The sequence below is a fragment of the Salmo salar genome, chromosome 01 (genome assembly GCF_965601325.2).
Source record: "Salmo salar chromosome 01, fSalSal1, whole genome shotgun sequence".
NCBI classification, from domain to species: Eukaryota; Metazoa; Chordata; class Actinopteri; order Salmoniformes; family Salmonidae; genus Salmo; species Salmo salar.
The window spans coordinates 67,825,951-67,839,913 of NC_138291.1; positions in this window are offsets into that span (position 1 = coordinate 67,825,951).

Here is a 13,963-nt window from a genome sequence, read left to right on the forward strand (position 1 = left end):
ATACTATGGCTCATCTCTTTGTTGATATGTCTAGTCAGTAGTTGGCGGTGTTTTGAGGTACTCTATTATCCATTAGCTGTGAAAGCTTGGCCAGAAATGGCAGCACATGTAAATTATCTATACCCTATCACAACATAACATACCTTTAATTAGACACCATCACCATGGTGTTTTTTCTGTAGATGTGTGGCTGGCTGGCTGTAACACATCACCAGTCTGAGCCAGCTAATCATGCTCTCCCATCTGCTTTGATGTGTTGTCCCTGGTAATGAGCGTGATATTACAGTATATACTGGCATGGCAGTCAGCAGCTCTCTGCTTTTGAAGATGGAAGGAGATGAAATGTTAATGAGCGAGTGTGGTGTTGGATGTAAGTGCTCTTTTGGTGCAGGTATGTGTGTTTGTATATGCGTTTGTGTGGGTGTATGTGTTTTAGGCCATCAAGTCTGTCATAATTTATGGCATGATACAGGGTTATGAGAGGAATATGATATTGGGGCAGATTAGATTATCATGGGGGACAATGCAGCAAATTGGTATGCAGAGGAGGTAGATTCTTTCATCAAATTTTGTTGATAGTTTCATATGACAATAATCAATAATACAATTGTTGATATCAGACTTTCATCACTTTTGAAGCGTGCGGTGTGTGTGTGTGTGTGTGTGTGTGTGTGTGTGTGTGTGTGTGTGTGTGTGTGTGTGTGTGTGTGTGTGTGTGTGTGTGTGTGTGTGTGTGTGTAGTGTTGCTGGTGAGGGGCGACTCATGCCCGTAGCAGAATGAACACACGCCTGGCTAGGCTATGCAGCCCCTACTGGCTTATGCACAATTTCAGATGCTGTCTTTTCACATTAGCCTTTGTTTGTTTGTGCTTGGTTAGCCATCTCCCTTCTCGAGGCATGGAGTCCAACGTGCATACATGTCCTCGCCTCTTCCTCCTCACTCTCAACCCTTGGGAGACTGATGGTGAAACATCAGTGAAACACTGGCTATTTCATATCTATCAGAGATCTCAGTAAATCCCAGGGAAATAGTGCACACTTGAAACACCTCAGTTTATACAGTAGTTGCTGTGTGTGAGTGCAATTGTTTGTCTCGTGATGTTTCTATACCTCTGTATGTGTTCTCCAATCATCCGCTTACCTGGCTGTCATGGAGTGTGTGTGTGCGCGTGTGTCTGTGTGTGCCACAGGAGGCTGCTGAGGGGAGAACGGCTCAAAATAATGGCCGGAACAGAGTACATGGAATGGCATCAAACACATGGAAACCATGTGTTTCATGTATTTGATACCATTCCACTGATTCCGCTCCAGTCATTATCACAAGCCCGTTCTCCCAATTAAGGGGCCACCAACCTCCTGTGGTGTGTCTGTGTGTTTGCATGTGTGTGTGTGTCTGTAGGATGCACCCATCACGTCTATGATGTAAACAAGACCCCACAACTTCACAGTCACAGCTGGAGTCCTCTGAATCACATAATAAACAAAGCCGCCTAACTTTCTCTTGAAGAGTGAGTCCTGGAGTATGACAGAATATTTGCAGTAGGTGAGTCGTGATGGAGTTTCTGATTATCAACTAGCAGCAGAGACAGCAAAAATAGATACACTATACATACGAAAGTATATGAACACCCCTTCAAATTCGTTGATTCGGCTAGTTCAGCCACACCCGTTGCTGACAGGTGTATAAATTTGAGCACACAGCATTGCAGATTCCATTGGCAGTAGAACGGCCTTACTGAAGAACTCAGTGACGTTCACCTTTGCACCGTCATAGGATGCCACCTTTCCAACAAGTTAGTTCGTAAAATTTCTGCCCTGTTAGAGCTGCCCCGGTCAACTGTTAGTGCTGTTATTGTGAAGTGGAAATGTTTAGGAGCAACAATGGCTCATCCATGAAGTGGTAGGCCACACAAGCTCACAGAACGGGACAACAGAGTGCTGAAAATCGTCTGTCCTCAGTTGTCTTCACTACCGAGTTCCAAACTGCCTCTGGAAGCAATGTCAGCATAATAACTGTTCGCCAGGAGCTTTATGAAATGGGGTTCCATGGCCGAGCAGCCGCACACAAGCCTAAAATCACCATGTGCAATGCCAAACGTTGGCTGGAGTGGAGTAAAGCTTGCCGCCATTGGACTCACGCTTCACCATCTGGCAATCCAACAGACGAATCTGGGTTTGGTAGATGCCAGGAGAACGCTATCTGCCCCAATGCATAGTGCCAACTGTAAAGTTTGGTGGTTGAGGAACAATTTTCTGGGGCTGTTTGGCCCCTTAGTTCCAGTGAAGGAAAATCTTGATGCTATAGCATACAATGAATGACATTCTAGACGATTCTGTGCTTCCAACATTTTGGCCACAGTTTGGGGAAGGCCCTTTGCTGTTTCAGCATGACAATGCCCCTGTGCACAAAGCGAGGTCCATACAGAAATGATTTGTCGAGATTGGTGTGGACGAACTTGACTGACCTGCACAGAGCCCTGACCTGAAACCCATCGAACACCTTTGGGATGAATTGGAATGCCGACTGCGAGCAAGGCCCAATTGCCCAACATCAGTTCCCGACCTCACTAATACTCTTGTGGCTGAATGGAAGCAAGTCCCCGCAGCAATGTTCCAACAGAAGAGTGGAGGCTGTTATAGCAGCAAAAGGGGGACCAACTCCATATTAATGCCCATGATTTTGGAAGGAGATGTTCAATGAGCAGGTGTCCACATACTTTTGGTCATGTAGTGTATTTTCCATCAACATGTCAAATCGTGTCAACTTATAATTTTATATTATCCCAGAGACCATGTCTTACTAACACATTCATTTTCTCACAATGTCACAAGTTATTAATTTGAAATGTGGGTCCCAACCAGTAGTGCGTAAAATCACTGAGGAAGCCAAGCTAAGCTAGTAAAAAAGCAATATTACAAACTATGTTGTGATAATGGCGTTGTTTGTTCTATAACCCATTTGTTTATACACCACCGTGATATACAATAAGGCTGTGACAACAAAAAGACAACAGTGATGGAATAAATTAAACTACATATAGGTTTGTTTAATCACAACATCTGTTTGGTGAAGTCCACAAAGTAAATATTGCATACAAACAGTTACATCACCTGCAGCATTGTCAAACAAGTTCATGTTTTCGACAGTTTACTAAAAAACTACTGATTAACAGTGCCTTACAAAAGTGATCATCTGCTTTGCGTTTGTCCTATTATGTTGCATTACAACCAGTAATTTAAATTGATTTTTATTTGGATTTCATGTAATGGACATACACAAAATAGTCGAAATTGGTGAAGTGAAATGGAAAAAATGACTTGTTAAAAAAAGAAAAAAGAAAGTGAAACAGAAAAGTGGTGCGTGCATATGTATTCACCCCCTTTGCTACAGTATGAAGCCCCTAAATAAGATCCGGTGCAACCAATTACCTTCAGAAGTCATATAGTTAGTAAAATAAAGTCCATCTGTGTGCAATCTAAGTGTCACACGATCTGTCACATGATCTCAGTATATATACACCTGTTCTCAAAGGCCCCAGAGTCTGCAACACCACTAAGCAAGGGGCACCACCAAGCAAGTGGCACTATGAAGACCAAGGAGCTCTGCAAACAGGTCAAGGACAAAGTTGTGGAGAAGTACAGATCAGGGTTGGGTTATAAAAAAAGTATCCGAAACTTTGAACATCTCACAGAGCACCATTACATTTATTATTAAAACATTTAAAGAATATGGCACCACAACAAACCTGCCAAGAACGGGCCGCCCACCAAAACTCACGGACGAGGCAAGGAGGGCATTAAACAGAGAGGCAACAAAGAGACCAAAGTTAACCCTGAAGGAGCTCCACAGCGGAGATTGGAGTATCTGTCCATAGGACAACTTTAAGCCGTACACTCCACAGAGCTGGGCTTTATGGAAGAGTGGCCAGAAAAAAGCCATTGCTTAAAGAAATAAGTAAGCAAACACGTTTGGTGTTCGCCAAAAGGTATGTTGGAGACTCCCAAAACATATGGAAGAAGGAACTCTGGTCAGATGAGACAAAAATGTTGCTTTTTGGCCATCAAGGAAAATGCTATGTCTGGCACAAACCCAACACCTCTCATCACCCTGAGAATACCATCCCCATAGTGAAGCATGGTGATAGCAGCATCATGCTGCAGGTATGTTTTTTAACGGCAGGGACTGGGAAACGGGTCAGAATTGAAAGAATGATGGTTGGCGCTAAATACAGGGATATTCTTGAGAGAAACCTGTTTCATTCTTCCAGAGATTTGAGACTGGGACAGAGGTTCACCTTCCAGCAGGACAATGACTCTAAGCATACTGCTAAAGCAACACTCGAGAACCTGTTATGGCTTGATCCCGTTAGCGGGATCGATATGACGACAGCCAGTGAAAGTGCAGGGCGGCGAATTCAAAACAACAAAAATCTCATAATTAAAATTTCTCAAACATACAAGTATTATACACCATTTTAAAGATAAGATTCTCCTTAATCCAACCACAGTGTCCGATTTCAAAAAGGCTTTATGGCGAAAGCATAACATTAGATTATGTTAGGACAGCGCCGAGACAAGAAAAACCACACAACCTTTTTCCAAGCAAGGAGAGGCGTCACAAAAAAAACCAGAAATACAGCTAAAATTTACTTTTTAGGTTATAGGGGGCAGTATTTTCGATTTCGGATGAAAAGCGTGCCCAGAGTAAACGGCCTATTACTAGGGCCCAGAGTCAAATATTCGCATATTATTAGTAGATTTGGATAGAAAACACTCTAAAGTTTCTAAAACTGTTTGAATGGTGTCTGTGAGTATAACAGAACTCATATGGCAGGCAAAAACCTGAGAAGATTCCATGCAGGAAGTGGAAATCTGATTTGTGGAATCACCTTCAACACATTGCCTATGAAACACACCGTGAGTTAATATTCATTTAGCACTTCCTAAGGCTTCCACTAGATGTTAACAGTCTTTACAAAGTGGTTTGAGTCTTCTCCGGTAAAAACTGACCAAATGAGAGGCCTGGAAATTTGGTCATGGGGGAGGGCCATTACTACTATGACGCAGGCGCCCGTGGGTACCCTTTCGTTCCGAAACATTTAGTAAGACAATGCAATCGTCCGCCTTGAATATTATTGAAGCTCTGGTTGAAAAAGGCCCTAAAGATTTATGTTATCCTCTCTGGGCTAGGCGGGACGAATTCGTCCCACCTACGTAACACCCAGTTGAAGCCTGTGGCGCGATTTTCAAAACCTTAAAAATCCTATTACTTCAATTTGTCAAACATATTACCATTTTACAGCTATTTAAAGACAAGACTCTCGTTAATCTAACCACACTGTCCGATTTCAAAAAGGCTTTACAACGAAAGCAAAACATTAGATTATGTCAGCAGAGTACCAAGCCAGAAATAATCAGACACCCATTTTTCAAGCTAGCATATAATGTCACAAAAACCCAGAAGACAGCTAAATGCAGCACTAACCTTTTATGATCTTCATCAGATGACAACCCTAGGACATTATGTTATACAATACATGCATGTTTTGTTCAATCAAGTTCATATTTATATCAAAAACCAGCTTTTTACATTAGCATGTGACGTTCAGAACTAGCATATCCCCCGCAAACTTCCGGGGAATTCGCTAACATTTTACTAAATTACTCACGATAAACGTTCACAAAAAGCATAACAATTATTTTAAGAATTATAGATACAGACCTCCTCTATGCACTCGATATGTCCGATTTTAAAATAGCTTTTTGGTGAAAGCACATTTTGCAATATTCTAAGTACATAGCCCAGGCATCACGGGCTAGCTATTTAGACACCCGGCAAGTTTAGCACTCACCATAATCATATTTACTATTATAAAAGTTTGATTACCTTTTGTTGTCTTCGTCAGAATGCACTCCCAGGACTGCTACTTCAATAACAAATGTTGGTTTGGTCCAAAATAATCCATCGTTATATCCGAATAGCGGCGTTTTGTTCGTGCGTTCCAGACACTATCCGAAATGGTAAAGACGGGTCGCGCGCATGGCGCAATTCGTGACAAAAAAATTCTAAATATTCCATTACCGTACTTCGAAGCATGTCAACCGCTGTTTAAAATCAATTTTTATGCCATTTTTCTCGTAGAAAAGCGATAATATTCCGACCGGGAATCTCCTTTTCGGCAAACAGAGGAAAAAATCACAAAGACGGGGGCGGCCAGGTCACGCGCCTAAGCCCACAGTCCCTTGATCGGCCACTTGAGAAAGGCGATAATGTGTTTCAGCCTGGGGCTGGGATGACGACATTCAGGTTTTTCCCGGGCTCTGAGCGCCTATGGACGACGTAGGAAGTGTCACGTTAGAGCAGAGATCCTTTGTAAAAGATAGAGATGGCAAAGAAGTTCCAGAAATGGTCAGACAGGCCACTTCCTGTAAAGGAATCTCTCAGGTTTTGACCTGCCATTTGAGTTCTGTTATACTCACAGACACCATTCAAACAGTTTTAGAAACTTTAGGGTGTTTTCTATCCATATGTAATAAGTATATGCATATTCTAGTTACTGGGTAGGAGTGGTAACCAGATTAAATCGGGTACGTTTTTTATCCGGCGGTGTAAATACTGCCCCCTAGCCCTAACAGGTTATACAACGTTTGACATGTTTGAACGAACGTAAATATCTTTTTTTTGCACATTCGTGATGACAAGTCCCGCGTGCCTCGTACATTATGAGTAGCCTTTGGAATGCGCTAACAAGAAGGAGCTATTGGGACATAAATTATCAACTTTTTTGAACAAAACTACATTTGTTGTGGACCTGGGATTCCTGGAAATGCCTTCTGATGGAGATAATCAAAGGTAAGGGAATATTTACAAAAGTATATTTGATTTTAGATGGTTCCAAGATGGCGCTAACCTGTATCACCTAGCCTATTTTTCTGAGCATAGCACGTCGTTTATTGCAAAGTGTTATTTCCCAGTAAAGTTATTTTTAAATCTGGCAATGCGGTTGCATTCACGAGATGTTAATCTATAATTCTTTGAATGAAAATATTACATTTTAACAATGTTTTCGAATAGTAATTTTGTAAATTGTAGCGCTGATCCACCGGAAGCATTTGAGGGAAAATATTTTGTGAACGTCACGCGCCGATGTAAAATGCTGTTTTTATATATAAATATGAACTTTATCGAACAAAAAAATGCATGTATTGTGTAACATGATGTCCTAGGAGTGTCATCTGATGAAGATTGTCAAAGGTTAGTGCTACATTTAGCTGTGTTTTGGGTATTTGTGATGCATGCTAGTTGCTTTGAAAATGGCAGTGTGATTATTTTTGGAAGGGTACTCTCCTAACATAATCTAATGTTTTGCTTTTGCTGTAAAGCCTTTTTGAAATCGGACAACATGGTTCGATTCAGGAGAGGTATATCTATAAAATGGTGTAAAATAGTCATATGTTTGAGAAATTGAAGTTATAGAATTTATGAGGTATTTGTGTTTCGCGCGACGCGATTCCACTGGCTGTTGACTAGGGTGGGACGTAAACGTCCCAGGTTCCCAGACAGGTTAACGAAACACGGCTTGTAACAAAAATAAAAAATTTGCAGTAAGCTTTAGTTGTCTTTTTGCACTGAGTCAATTCCACACGCTGCTGTTTCCAATGTCTTGTCATCGACTCATTAAGACCAAGCTCCCGTGCAGCAGCTCTATTTCCTTTTCCAACAGCCAGATCAATGGCCTTCAACTTGAAAGCTGCATCATATGCATTTCTCCGTGTCTTTGCCATGACGAGGGTGACAAAATGACTACCGTAATCAGAATGATGGGAAGTTTGAGAGCGCTCGATTTAATCTAAACAGTAAACTAAAAAGTTGTTTGACTTTAACCCGTTCGGCAATTTCATTGGTCTAATGAAAGCTTCATTCCGCCCAAAAACTGAGCACGTCACAGAATGTGTTTTTTTTTTTGGAGAAAAAAAATTGAAAGCGGGAAAAATCCATATATTAGCCGCGTCATTGTTTAAGCCGCGAGGTTCAAAGCCTGGGAAAAAAGTTGCGGCTTATAGTCCAGAATTTACGGTATTTAGATTTCAAGGCATACAACCATTGCTACCACAACATATGCAGCAATACGCCATCCCATCTTGTTTACACTTAGTATCATTTGTTTTTCAACAGGACAAAGACCCAACACACCTGCAGGCTGTGTAAGGGCTATTTGACCAAGAAGGAGAGTGATGGAGTGCTGCATCAGATGACCTGGCCTCCACAATCACCCGACCTCAACCCAATTGAGATGGTTTCGGATGAGTTGGACTGCAGAGTGATGGAAAGCAGCCAACAAGTGTTCAGCATATGGGTGAACTCCTTCAAGACTTGGAAAAGCATTCCAGGTGAAACTGGTTGAGAGAATGCCAAGAGTGTGCCAAGCTGTCATCAAGGCCACAGGTGGCTACTTTGAAGAATCTAAAATCTAAAATATATTTTGAATTGTTTAACACTTTTTTGGTTACTACATGATTCCATTTGTGTTATTTCATAGTGTAGATGTCTTCTCTACTTTTCTACAATGTAGAAAATAGCAAAAATAAAGAAAAACACTTGAATGAGTAGGTGTGTCCAAACTTTTGACTGGTTCTGTCTATATATTTGTGTTTTATTGGTCAAATGAATGGTCCCAACTGCAAAAGTTCAGAGGGTTTATGTGAGTCTTGTGGTTTATTATGACAAAGAAAATGTTCTCTCCCGTAGCTCTCATCAGCCGTCCCCCAATTTCTTTGAGGTAGCATGCACCACTTATATTGCATCATGCATTGGCATTTTCAACAAAACATCTGTAAAAGACCTGCAGAATTGTTGCTAAATTTACTTTCAGTCCTGGTTTACTGTAAAAACAAAATCAAATCAAGACATGGGAAAATATTTCCTCCCAAATGTATTCACTCCAAGGACTGGCACTTTAGCTATAGGTCACGGCCCGGGGTTTGGTTTCATTCAGTTGGTCTCACAGTCAGCCAATAATTATATTGGTGGCTCACTCAGAATTCTTTGTCAACTGTAACAATATGCTATTTTGAAAGTGCTTTGACTTTAAACCAGATTTGATTGGATGTCTGTTTCACCCTCATGTTGGCCTCGTGAAAGCTCTTTAGAAGCTCTCTGCCGACACAGAAAGTCACTGTGGTACAGGAAATGAATAATGTTCTCATGATTTGTCTGCTCTTCCTGATTCAAGTTCTCTGTTGTCACCTCTCCTCATCACACCTCTCCTCATCATGGGCACAAGCTCATCTGTCTGTGTGTCTGTCGGCTCCACTATCCTGTCAGAAAGACTGTCCTTCCTCGCTGCTCAAATTCATTATATTCACACTTTGTCAACAACAAAGAAATGACTGCAAACAACGAACACTGTTCATTTTTTCACTCTGACATTGCACGCGTGATAGAAAAGTAGAATATGTCCTGAAAATGGTTTTACCATGTTGGGCGACGCTCCTCACCTCCACTTTGTCAACAAAACAAAAATAATAACGGCTGTGGGACGGACAGTGGCGTTGTTTCCCGTACTGCCGATTCCATATTTAAGCAAACATTCCTATCTAGAGAAATGGAATGCATACTTTCTAATACTGTGTTTCTGTGGTTTGTTCTGAATGAGGATTTGAATGACTGAGTGACGATGGCTGAATAAAGCTGCTGAAGTACATTTATGCACTAATGTATCGTTAATAGATTTGCTACCTTACATTCTTGGAGTGATTATGGTCAATGTTGATCATTAGTGAAACAGTGGCACCCCCTGCTGCCTAAACATAATAAATGAACAATTGCTTGAACGCTTATTGGAAAAACTAGTGTGCCTGGTAGGGTTCCTACATTATTTCTCAATGAAAGCAGTAGACAAGGAGAAATCAAAGTAATCCAATTCAGGGCATTGGATCATAGCCCTTGTATGCATCTCATATTCTTTCCTCATCTTCTTCTCTGCACTAATTTAGCAGAACTGTACCAGGAAATTCAGTGGGTTTCCCCTGTTGTCGTGTCATCTATTCAGTTCCTCTCAGATTAGTAGTCGAGAAGTGAAGGAGACAAGGAAGGAGACAAGAACAGTGATGGTATTTACGAGTATCAAAACCCAGCCCACGACTCCTTGCAACTGCAATTTCCCATTCTAACCAGCAGAGGACAATCCTTACCCTCCAAACAGAGCAATGCTGCTGAGATCTGGGTTTTCATTACATTATCAGTAGCACTTTATTAGTGGCTCAATGAACAGCTGTTTGGCCTCTGGGAAACTCAACTGATCTTTGACAGGTCCATAAAGGACACACTCTGTTAGGTTAACCTGCTCTATGAGGACAGATACTTTGAGGATAGAACACTTGGTTGTTATCATAGTGATTTTCATGTCCGTTTTGTTGGGTTGACTATATCTGATATTATGTATGCAGCTAGTCTGTAACCTAATCACCAGTGTTTCTGCTCATCCTGACTGAAATAGCATTTTTTGAACACTTCTTTAAAGGGGCAATGAGTAGTTGCTACAATCATTTGGACTTATCAATTAAGGATATGTACCAATTGATTCTTCAAGAATATAACTTACAAATGCCTCATGAGCTCAGTTCAACTGTCGTACCCCATCAGAACCCAAAATATAAGCCTATTTTACTCCAATGTCTGTAAACAAAGTAAGTGTAAACAAACACTGTATAGCTTAAAAACATGGTTAAAAATATACATTTGATTATCAATGGTCAGTCGTTGTATCCATAGCTCTGTCTCGCTTTTTACCAAAAAAAGTGGTGAGGAGATCATATACGTGTATGTATGTATGTATGTATGTATGTATGTATGTATGTATGTATGTATGTATGTATGTATGTATGTATTAGGGATTGATTGTTTATATATTAAGGATATGTGAGACAAGGAAGATGTACCTGATCATAGTTGTTTATTAGGAACAGAAATTATATAAATTATTGGATCCTGTGAAACAAACAAAAATTGTGTCTGTCATTGTCTGTTGTCATTACTATTGCCGCCTAACCCTTCCCCTTTCACTCTTCAAAGGACCAAAATGGAAATAAGCTGTTATCCTTGAGGATTTTCTTAAATTATATGTGGAGGCGTCACAAGCTGGAGCGCCCTTATGTATGGATTCTACAAATTGTCAACTAAACTAAATTCAATCAATCTTTCCCTCGATCCTGACAAGTCTCCGATTCCCTGCCGCTGAAAAACATCCCCACAGCATGATACTGCCACCACCATGCTTCATCAAAGAGATGGTGCCAGGTTTCCTCCAGATTTGATGCTTGGAATTCAGGCCAAAGACTTCAATCTTGGTTTCATCAGACCAGAGAATCTTGTTTCTCATGGTCTGTGTCCTTAGGTGCCTTTTGGCAAACTCCAAGCGGGTTGTCATATGCCTTTTATTGAGGAGTGGCTTCCGTCTGGCCACTCTACCATAAAGGCCAGATTGGTGAAGTGCTGCACAGATGGGTGTCCTTCTGGAAGGTTCTCCCATCTCCACAGATGAACTCTGGAGCTCATTCAGAGACCATCGGGTTCTTGGCTACCTCCCTGACCAAAGCCCTTCTCCCCCGATTCCTCAGTTTGGCCAGGCGGCCAGCTCTAGGAAGAGTCTTGGTGGTTAAAAACTTCTTCCATTTAAGAATGATGGAGGCCACTGTGTTCTTGGGGACCTTCAATGCTGCAGAAATGTTTTGGTACCCTTCCTTAGATCTGTGCCTTGACACAATCCTGTCTCGGAGCTCTACGGACAAATACATCAACCTCAAGGCTTGTTTTTTTCTCTGACATGCACTGTCAACTGTGGGACCTTATATAGACAGATGTGTGCCTTCCAAATCATGTCCAATCAATTGAATTTACCACAGGTGGACTCCAATCCAATTGTAGAAACATTTCAAGGATGATCAATAGAAACAGGATGCACCTGTGGTCAATTTCATATCTCAGAGCAAAGGGTCTGAATTCTTATGTAAATAAGGTATTTCTGTTTTTGTTTTTAATACATTTGCAAGAATTTCTAAAAACTTGTTTTCACTTTATCATTATGGGATATTGTGTGTAGATTGAGGAAAACATTTTATTTCATACATTTTAGATTAAGGCTGTAACGTAACAAAATGTGGGGGAAAAATCAAGGTCTGAATAGTTTCCGAATGTTGCGAATGTATTCACCCCCTTGGCATTTTTTCTATTTTGTTGCCTTACAACCTGGAATTAAAATAGAGTTTTGGGGGGTTTGTATCATTTGATTTACACAACCTGCCTACCACTTTGAAGATGCAAAATATGTGTTATTGTTAAACAAGAAATAACACAAAAAACTGAAAACTTGAGCATGCATAACTTCTCTCGCCCGAAGTCAATACTTTGTAGAGCCACCTTTGTAAGCTTGGTACATCTAGCCACTGGGATTTTTGCCCATTCTTCAAGGCAAAACTGCTCCAGCTCCTTCAAGTTGGATGGGTTCCACTGGTGTACAGCAATCTTTAAGTCATACCACAGATTCTCAATTGGATTGAGGTCTGGGCTTTGACTAGGCCATTCCAAGACATTTAAATGTTTCCCCTTAAACCCCTCGAGTGTTGCTTTAGCAGTATGCTTAGGGTCATTGTCCTGCTGGAAGGTGAACCTCCGTCCCAGTCTCAAATCTCTTTAAGACTGAAACAGGTTTCCCTCAAGAATTTCCCTGTATTTAGCGCCAACCATCATTCCTTCAATTCTGACCAATTTCCCAGTCCCTGCCGATGTAAAACATCCCCACAGCATGATGCTGCCACCACCGTGCTTCACTGTGGGGTTGGTGTTCTCGGGGTGATGAGAGGTGTTGGGTTTGCGCCAGACATAGCATTTTCGTTGATGGCCAAAAGCTCAATTTTAGTCTCATCTGACCAGAGTACCTTCTTCCATAAGTTTGGGGAGTCTCCCACATGCCTTTTGGCAAACACCAAACGTGTTTGCTAATTTTCTTTCTTTAAGCAATGGCTTTTTTTCTGGCCACTCATCCATAAAGCCCAGCTCTATGGAGTGTACGGCTTAAAGTTCTGCTATGGACAGATACTCCAATCTCCGCTGTAGAGCTTTGCAGCTCCTTCAGGGTTATCTTTGGTCTCTTTGTTGCCTCTCTGATTAATGCCCTCCTTCCCTAGTCTGTGAGTTTTGGTGGGCGGCCCTCTCTTGGCAGGTTTGTTGTGGTGCCATATTCTTTCAATTTTTTAATAATGGATTTGATGGTGCTCTGTGGGATGTTCAAAGTTTCAGATATTTTTTTATAACCCAACCCTGATCTGTACTTCTCCATAACTTTTTCCCTGACCTGTTTGGAGAGCTCCTTTGTCTTCAAAGTGCCGCTTGCTTGGTGGTGCCTCTTGCTTAGTGGTGTTGCAGACTCTGGAGCCTTTCATAACAGGTGTATATATACTGAGATCATGTGACAGATCATGTGACACTTAGATTGCACCAGACCTTATTTAGGGGCTTCATACTGTAGCAAAGGGGGTGAACACATATGCACTCACCACTTTTCTGGGGTTTTGTTTAAAATAATTTTTTTAAACAAGTAATTTTTTGTAATTTCACTTCACCAATTTGGACCATTTTGTTTATGTCCATTACATGATATCCAAATAAAAATCAATTTAAATTACAGGTTGTAATGCAACAAAATAGGAAAAGCGCTAAGGGTGTGAATACTTTTGCAAGGTATTGTATAGGGGGAATCTTGAACAAGTGCCAGAACAAGGAGTTAGGTAACTGATGCCTACCTCCTCTCTCCAGCCCTACCTCATCTCCCCTGCTTAACTAAATTTAGGTAACCCAGGCCTACCTCCTCTACCATATGGCTCAGTAAAGGTGAGGTAAGCCAGGCCTACCTCCTCTCCCCTTTGGCTTAGTAAAGGATAGGTAACCCAGGCCTACCTCCTCTCC